General features: G+C 41.6%; 1 protein-coding gene across 4 annotated transcripts in view; it reads left to right on the forward strand.

The window, feature by feature from the left end:
• The first annotated feature begins 792 nt into the window (after window positions 1-792).
• LOC106070797 (cholinesterase 1-like) overlaps window positions 793-7,892 on the forward strand; it is a 55,679-nt gene continuing 48,579 nt past the window's right edge. The window contains exons 1-2 of one of the 4 annotated variants that reach the window (XM_056036385.1): window positions 793-1,078; window positions 7,777-7,843. The gene's annotated coding sequence lies outside the window, so the exon portion shown is untranslated. The remainder of the gene's footprint in view (window positions 1,079-7,776; window positions 7,844-7,892) is intronic. The other 3 variants (XM_056036383.1, XM_056036386.1, XM_056036384.1) reach the window with 3 other exon arrangements.

A 7,892-nucleotide genomic window follows, 5' to 3' on the forward strand; every position in this document is an offset into this window, starting at 1 on the left:
GTCAAAGGTTAAAACTAAGGCAGAAAATTTTGCATATGAAGAGGACTTAAGAATCAGGTAGTGTGTGTGTGGGGGGGGGGAGGTCTGTGTTTGTGTTAGTATTGAGACGTCTTGATGTAAAATGCAGCATGAAGTGATAGATCTATACATGTACTTATTTTGTCTTAGCTTTAATGAAATTGCTGGTGTGTCAAAAAAGGTTAAGGGTTATCTAGGAGGATACTTGTCAGCATTGGTTTGTTAAGTCTTGGGCTTGTTTGCCCGGGTCCCTGACATTCTAATCAAGTAGAAAGCAACAAATGAATACAAACTCTATGAGAGACAACCTCAATGATCTCCACAGTAAATGTTTCTGTGGTTTTCTACGTCTAGACAGACGCAACTTCTCATGATAGATTTAGATAGATAGATAGATAGATAGATAGATAGATAGATAGATAGATAGATAGATAGATAGATAGATAGATAGATAGATAGATTAGATTAGATTAGATAGATAGATTAGATTGAATAGATAGATAGATAGATAGATAGATAGATAGATAGATAGATAGATAGATAGATAGATAGATAGATAGATAGATTAGATTAGATTAGATTAGATTAGATAGATAGATTAGATTGAATAGATAGATAGATTAGATTGAATAGATAGATAGATAGATAGATAGATAGATAGATAGATAGATAGATAGATAGATAGATAGATAGATAGATAGATAGATAATTTGTGTATTCGTTCTACATAAAACTATTTCTATAATAACAGCTAGGAAGCTTGAGTTTCTCTACTGATACAATATACACAAACAGTAAAGCTGCAGATCAAGTTACGGAAGAAAAAAAAAAGTGCGGGCTGGATTACGTCTCAATGTTACCTATAGATTGAAGCTCAATGCAAGAAAAAGGTGAAAGGTTCCCTACAGATGACATCTAAATCAGTCAGGGCTCTTTTTTTAATATGGTAGCGCTGTGCACTCAAGTCTCTATTTATTGTCACTTAGGCTGACAGAATTTAATTGACACCCTAGTGTGATTATTCAAAGAGGATTTTAAATTCAAGATTTTTTTTAAAAAGGTTTGATTTTTTTACAATTTTTGTGTGCTAATGTGTTGTTGTTGTTTTTTTTTGACTTCTTCCTTTAGGAAAAGCTGTTATTATATTTTTTGTTCTTCGTCTGTCCCTTTGTCTGTCAAATCTATATTTCCTAAGATAAAATTTCATTTGAAAACCTATTTCAACATCGAACTTATCCAAGGAACGAAGGCTATTGCGTGCTTCCGAGCTATTCCGAGAACGTATCCTTTTAATTAAAAGCTAAGTATGTGTATCTTATGCACACACACATAAACCCTTTTTTAAACCAATAGAATAAAAGGCAGTTCGAGCTAGTAATGGCGTTGTTGGCTACATAGCGTAGGAAGGAAAGATTTTTTTCACGGACCGAAATCCATTGTCATTGACTACTTAGAAAGAAAAAGTTATATTTTTGAGATTGACTGTATAAGTTCATAGAAACTATTTTTTAACAAATTTTGAAGGTGTGTCTACAGTATACAATAGACATTAGCAGTGTTATCATTAGACACATGAAGACAAGGAGGACAAAGCATTACGCAGGAAGGAATACAATTGATGAAGTAAACTTGACAGATTAGACTTGTGTTAGTAGCATGTATGGTGAGACTGAATGTATTTTTTAATTTAGATATGGAAGAGTAACCCTCATTCATTTCTGACTTCCCAGGGTACTGAATATTTTCAGACATGAAACTATAAATAGCTCAAGCTTTCTGGTGTCTCCGGTGTACAAACTAAAGGAAGTGTTGAAAAGCTCTGTGTGTGTGTGTGTGTGTGTCTGTGTGTTATTTGAGAATCGACTTCTCTGAGCGTTGACGTTTTGATCACCAACTAATTTGTACATGGAGGAAGCATTAGACTTTCACTTTAGGACTTCAAGCGTAGCTCAAAAGAAAAGGGCAACTAACTGGCGGTACTGAGACCATTAGCGAAGAATACAGTTTTAATTTTAATTGGAAGCTAGTTTTGCTCTTCGAGATTTTTCACAGTTAGCAGCGGATGGCAAGCGGGTTTTTCTCTTTTATTGATCTTCCATTTTCTTTTAACAAAACATAAACCTCTTCATACATTTTTATTGCGTCCTGATTAATGAGGTCTTTATTGTCTCCGTATGTTCATATCGGCCGCGCATTACTCCACTCTATTCTGCTAGGATCTGGCTCTTTGCTAACAATGGTCAACATGACAGAACAATTTCAAGACGTTGACAGCTCCGCGTTCAAATGGCATGATACTTTATTATGTGTAATAAGTTAACAATAAAATATATTGTACAGTTGACATCACAAAACGACTAACTGTATAACCTCTGTACTGGTCTCTGTCTCTTCCTGAACTGGTGCTAGGCTCTCTGTCTCTTCCTGTACTGTCGCTAGTCTCTCTGTCTCTTCCTGAACTGTCGCTAGTCTCTCTGTCTCTTCCTGAACTGTCGCTAGTCTCTCTGTCTCTTCCTGAACTGTCGCTAGTCTCTCTGTCTCTTCCTGAACTGTCGCTAGTCTCTCTGTCTCTTCCTGTACTGGTGCTAGGCTCTCTGTCTCTTCCTGAACTGTCGCTAGTCTCTCTGTCTCTTCCTGTACTGGTGCTAGGCTCTCTGTCTCTTCCTGAACTGTCGCTAGGCTCTCTGTCTCTTCCTGAACTGTCGCTAGGCTCTCTGTCTCTTCCTGAACTGTCGCTAGTCTCTCTGTCTCTTCCTGTACTGGTGCTAGGCTCTCTGTCTCTTCCTGAACTGTCGCTAGTCTCTCTGTCTCTTCCTGAACTGTCGCTAGTCTCTCTGTCTCTTCCTGAACTGTCGCTAGTCTCTCTGTCTCTTCCTGTACTGGTGCTAGGCTCTCTGTCTCTTCCTGAACTGTCGCTAGGCTCTCTGTCTCTTCCTGAACTGTCGCTAGTCTCTCTGTCTCTTCCTGTACTGGTGCTAGGCTCTCTGTCTCTTCCTGAACTGGTGCTAGGCTCTCTGTCTCTTCCTGAACTGTCGCTAGACTCTCTGTCTCTTCCTGTACTGTCGCTAGGCTCTCTGTCTCTTCCTGAACTGTCGCTAGTCTCTCTGTCTCTTCCTGAACTGTCGCTAGTCTCTCTGTCTCTTCCTGTACTGGTGCTAGGCTCTCTGTCTCTTCCTGAACTGTCGCTAGGCTCTCTGTCTCTTCCTGAACTGTCGCTAGGCTCTCTGTCTCTTCTTGAACTGTCGCTAGGCTCTCTGTCTCTTCCTGAACTGTCGCTAGTCTCTCTGTCTCTTCCTGAACTGTCGCTAGTCTCTCTGTCTCTTCCTGAACTGTCGCTAGTCTCTCTGTCTCTTCCTGTACTGTCGCTAGTCTCTCTGTCTCTTCCTGTACTGGTGCTAGTCTCTCTGTCTCTTCCTGTACTGGTGCTAGTCTCTCTGTCTCTTCCTGAACTGTCGCTAGTCTCTCTGTCTCTTCCTGTATTGGTGCTAGTCTCTCTGTCTCTTCCTGAACTGTCGCTAGTCTCTCTGTCTCTTCCTGAACTGTCGCTAGTCTCTCTGTCTCTTCCTGTACTGGTGCTAGGCTCTCTGTCTCTTCCTGAACTGTCGCTAGTCTCTCTGTCTCTTCCTGAACTGTCGCTAGGCTCTCTGTCTCTTCCTGTATTGGTGCTAGTCTCTCTGTCTCTTCCTGAACTGTCGCTAGTCTCTCTGTCTCTTCCTGAACTGTCGCTAGTCTCTCTGTCTCTTCCTGTATTGGTGCTAGTCTCTCTGTCTCTTCCTGAACTGTCGCTAGTCTCTCTGTCTCTTCCTGAACTGTCGCTAGGCTCTCTGTCTCTTCCTGAACTGTCGCTAGTCTCTCTGTCTCTTCCTGAACTGTCGCTAGTCTCTCTGTCTCTTCCTGTACTGGTGCTAGGCTCTCTGTCTCTTCCTGAACTGTCGCTAGTCTCTCTGTCTCTTCCTGAACTGTCGCTAGTCTCTCTGTCTCTTCCTGTATTGGTGCTAGTCTCTCTGTCTCTTCCTGAACTGTCGCTAGTCTCTCTGTCTCTTCCTGAACTGTCGCTAGGCTCTCTGTCTCTTCCTGTACTGTCGCTAGGCTCTCTGTCTCTTCCTGAACTGTCGCTAGGCTCTCTGTCTCTTCTTGAACTGTCGCTAGGCTCTCTGTCTCTTCCTGAACTGTCGCTAGTCTCTCTGTCTCTTCCTGAACTGTCGCTAGTCTCTCTGTCTCTTCCTGAACTGTCGCTAGGCTCTCTGTCTCTTCCTGTACTGTCGCTAGTCTCTCTGTCTCTTCCTGTACTGGTGCTAGTCTCTCTGTCTCTTCCTGAACTGTCGCTAGTCTCTCTGTCTCTTCCTGTACTGGTGCTAGTCTCTCTGTCTCTTCCTGAACTGTCGCTAGTCTCTCTGTCTCTTCCTGAACTGTCGCTAGTCTCTCTGTCTCTTCCTGTACTGGTGCTAGGCTCTCTGTCTCTTCCTGAACTGTCGCTAGTCTCTCTGTCTCTTCCTGAACTGTCGCTAGTCTCTCTGTCTCTTCCTGAACTGTCGCTAGGCTCTCTGTCTCTTCCTGTACTGTCGCTAGGCTCTCTGTCTCTTCCTGTACTGGTGCTAGGCTCTATGTCTCTTCCTGAACTGTCGCTAGTCTCTCTGTCTCTTCCTGAACTGTCGCTAGTCTCTCTGTCTCTTCCTGAACTGTCGATAGGCTCTCTGTCTCTTCCTGAACTGTCGCTAGGCTCTCTGTCTCTTCCTGAACTGTCGCTAGGCTCTCTGTCTCTTCCTGTACTGTCGCTAGTCTCTCTGTCTCTTCCTGTACTGTCTTGATTTCTGACTTTCTTTAAACTGGGTCCCCTAAGAACTTCTGGAAAGCGTTCGAAACGGCACTAGACTGTGGCCAGTTCTTTCTAGACGGTCTTATGCTCAACTCGCCGGTTACGAGCACATTCAACTTTCGTACTTTCCTGAATGGTCAACCTTTTAAAGTCGTTATTGTGGACCACTCGCATTACGCTGTTCCTTGCCCCATGTTGGCTAGTCACACACACACACACACCGCTACATCTGTCAGGTGGGTTTTGTCCTCGCGCTCATCTAGGGTATGATGTACTCCACCGGGCTCCCCACCTGAACAGTGTTTATTAACTTTATGCCGGGGTTATAATTTAGCCTTGGCTCGTCTGCCTGGGCACCCCTAACAGTCTAGCAATCAATTTATGCAATAAATATCCAGGAAGGAATAAACCAAATCTTAACGTATACGAGTGAATAACAATATTGCATATAACAACAAAGGTTTAATGAGTTAATGATATATATGATATTATGAGGCATACATTATGAATAAATATCAATAGCAATTACAAACTACATTCAAAGGACTATAGCACACCTTAATCTCAGTGCCATATTCAATCAGGCCTCACAACGCCAACCCAACGCCAACGGGCAATAGTCAACTACCAAGCCTACAACTCAGACTTGACTCCAGCAGAGTCCCAAGCCTGCGTCCCTAGATAAGAAAAATACACACTCCTTTGATACCGCCATTCTCACGATTATAAAAGAAACGAATTTAGATCTACGGACATGTAGAAGATAGTAAAATAAACTAACTTACCCAATACTGGGGAAGAACATCACACAGATAACTCAATCTCAAGGCACACCAAGAGAACACAAAGAGACTCATCTCAAGACACAACAAGAGAACAATGACACTAATATAGCGCATCCTTAGGAACAGAACTAATAAGACCTTATGGTGCTCAAACGAAAATACCCTACAAGATGCGCACGACAACATCTACCAGCGTCTACAGTTTATTGACAACCAGGTTGTGATCGTGATGACAGGGCGGCTATGACAGGGCGGCTATGACAGGGCGGCTTTGACAGGGCGGCTTTGACAGGGCGGCTTTGACAGGGCGGCTATGACAGGGCGGCTTTGACAGGGCGGCTATGACAGGGCCAGGGCGGCTATGACAGGGCGGCTTTGACAGGGCGGCTATGACAGGGCGGCTATGACAGGGACTGTTATAATTGCCAGATAGGTGTGACTTTGTCAGTGACGCGACCAATGTTAAAAGGCAAATCAACAGAGGCCGTCTACAAGTTTGTAACAAAGACAATTCACGTTGAAGTTATTAGCTTTGTATAAAGCCTAAACAGGATGTGGAAGGCTGTTTGAGGAAACATAGAAAAAGGCAAATGTAGTTGGACTTCAAGAAAGTTGACTAAAAGTTAGATTCTATGAATCGTATACAGACTTGGTAGGTGTGCAAAAGAAAACCATTCGTTTAGACGTGAGAGTAACTGATGATAGGCCGAGCAGTATGAAAGAAACATTTCTCTACGTGTTTTCGTTCATTCTGGTGTATGTTCTATGGACGAGTTCTTGAAACATCTTTGAAATAGTTCAATCATAGTTAACAGGGTGTTTTTTTCTTTAGCTATTTATTTGTATATCGTGTTAAGCCCTGAGCTGTTTACCTGAGTATATAGATCTGCGTGTTCTATGGTATATAATTGGGCTCTGTGTTTGAGTAGTGGTTACTTACTAACGTGTGTAGCCCTTACTGGCATTCGTTGAAATCAAAAGGCGGCCCATTTCATTAAGCCATGTTGGAGCCTTCAAGTCTTACGACTATGTTGGCGGCTGGGAAAACGAATTTGTCTTCTCTTTCAGTTCAATTATAACTTGTCAAATATTCAAATAAAATATGAAGTTTGATTTTATACAAGTGTTTAGCACAATCAATAAATAATGATAATAACATTGCTGTCTTCAATTGATCCTTTCTTTTCCAAGGATCCATTACGTCACTAAGCCTCCATTATAAATAAGCCAATGTTACAAATGTCTGTCTGTGGCATTCTGCGACTCGAGAGACGATCATTTCCCTTCCAGCTTCTCATGTGACTCAAAAAACTAAAATCCTTGATGCACAGCTGCAGTCCCAGGTTGGACATTTGTAGTCATCAGACGCTGCAGTATTTTCCCCCATTCTTTCTACTTCTGGTGTGTACAGGACATCTGCAATCCAGAACCTTACCCTATATGCTTGCTCTCCAATGAGGATCTGTCCAGGGCCTTTTTCTATCAATTGTGTATGTCGCGCTTGCGTACATTAGTGTAACGCTTGTGTGATTATTGATCAAATAAAAAGATAGAATTTGATCATTTAAAAAAAAGTGAAATGAAAAAGACTTGTCCTGGTTTATAAAGCTAATGACTTATTGTAAGAGTGATCATTTTCTTCTTCATAACAAGTGAATAAGAAAATAACAAAAATGACATTTTTTTACCCCACCCCAATTCCCCTACTACAGAAATTATTTTGGTTACGCCCAATCTACTCAGTTTATAGAAAATTCTACTTTATTATTATAGATCCAGACATTAAAACATAAAAAGGCAGCAGACTAGACTAGAATAGTGGGTGATCGGTCATTTCATCCCCGGTCATTTCATCCACAATTAAATATTTTTTCTTAGTAATTGTGTAATTGTGTTGTTAAGGCTTTGCCTGCTCTCATTTCATATATTATACTGCTGTAAACCTGTTCCCTCCTAACTAACCTTTTTTTTTCCACGTGACAGTAAAGTGATTTTTGTTGTGCTGTCGGGCATAAATGACCTGAACTAGTGTGATTAGAAACTTTCGTGTGATGATTTTGGATTTCTCGACTGATGATTGTTTTCTTTAATGTGTGCTAGTGAAACGGGATATGTAAATTTTCATAGGGGTATTGCGAAGTTATTTCTTTTTCCCAGGAGTATTGACTGTTTATAGTTGGACTGTGTTTCTACAATTAGAGAGATACCAGCGACCAGAGAATCGGTAAGTTGTTTTCTTTAGTTCACTCACATGTCTTAACAATTGGTGTCGC

Source organism: Biomphalaria glabrata, chromosome 7 (assembly GCF_947242115.1).
Source record: "Biomphalaria glabrata chromosome 7, xgBioGlab47.1, whole genome shotgun sequence".
NCBI classification, from domain to species: Eukaryota; Metazoa; Mollusca; class Gastropoda; family Planorbidae; genus Biomphalaria; species Biomphalaria glabrata.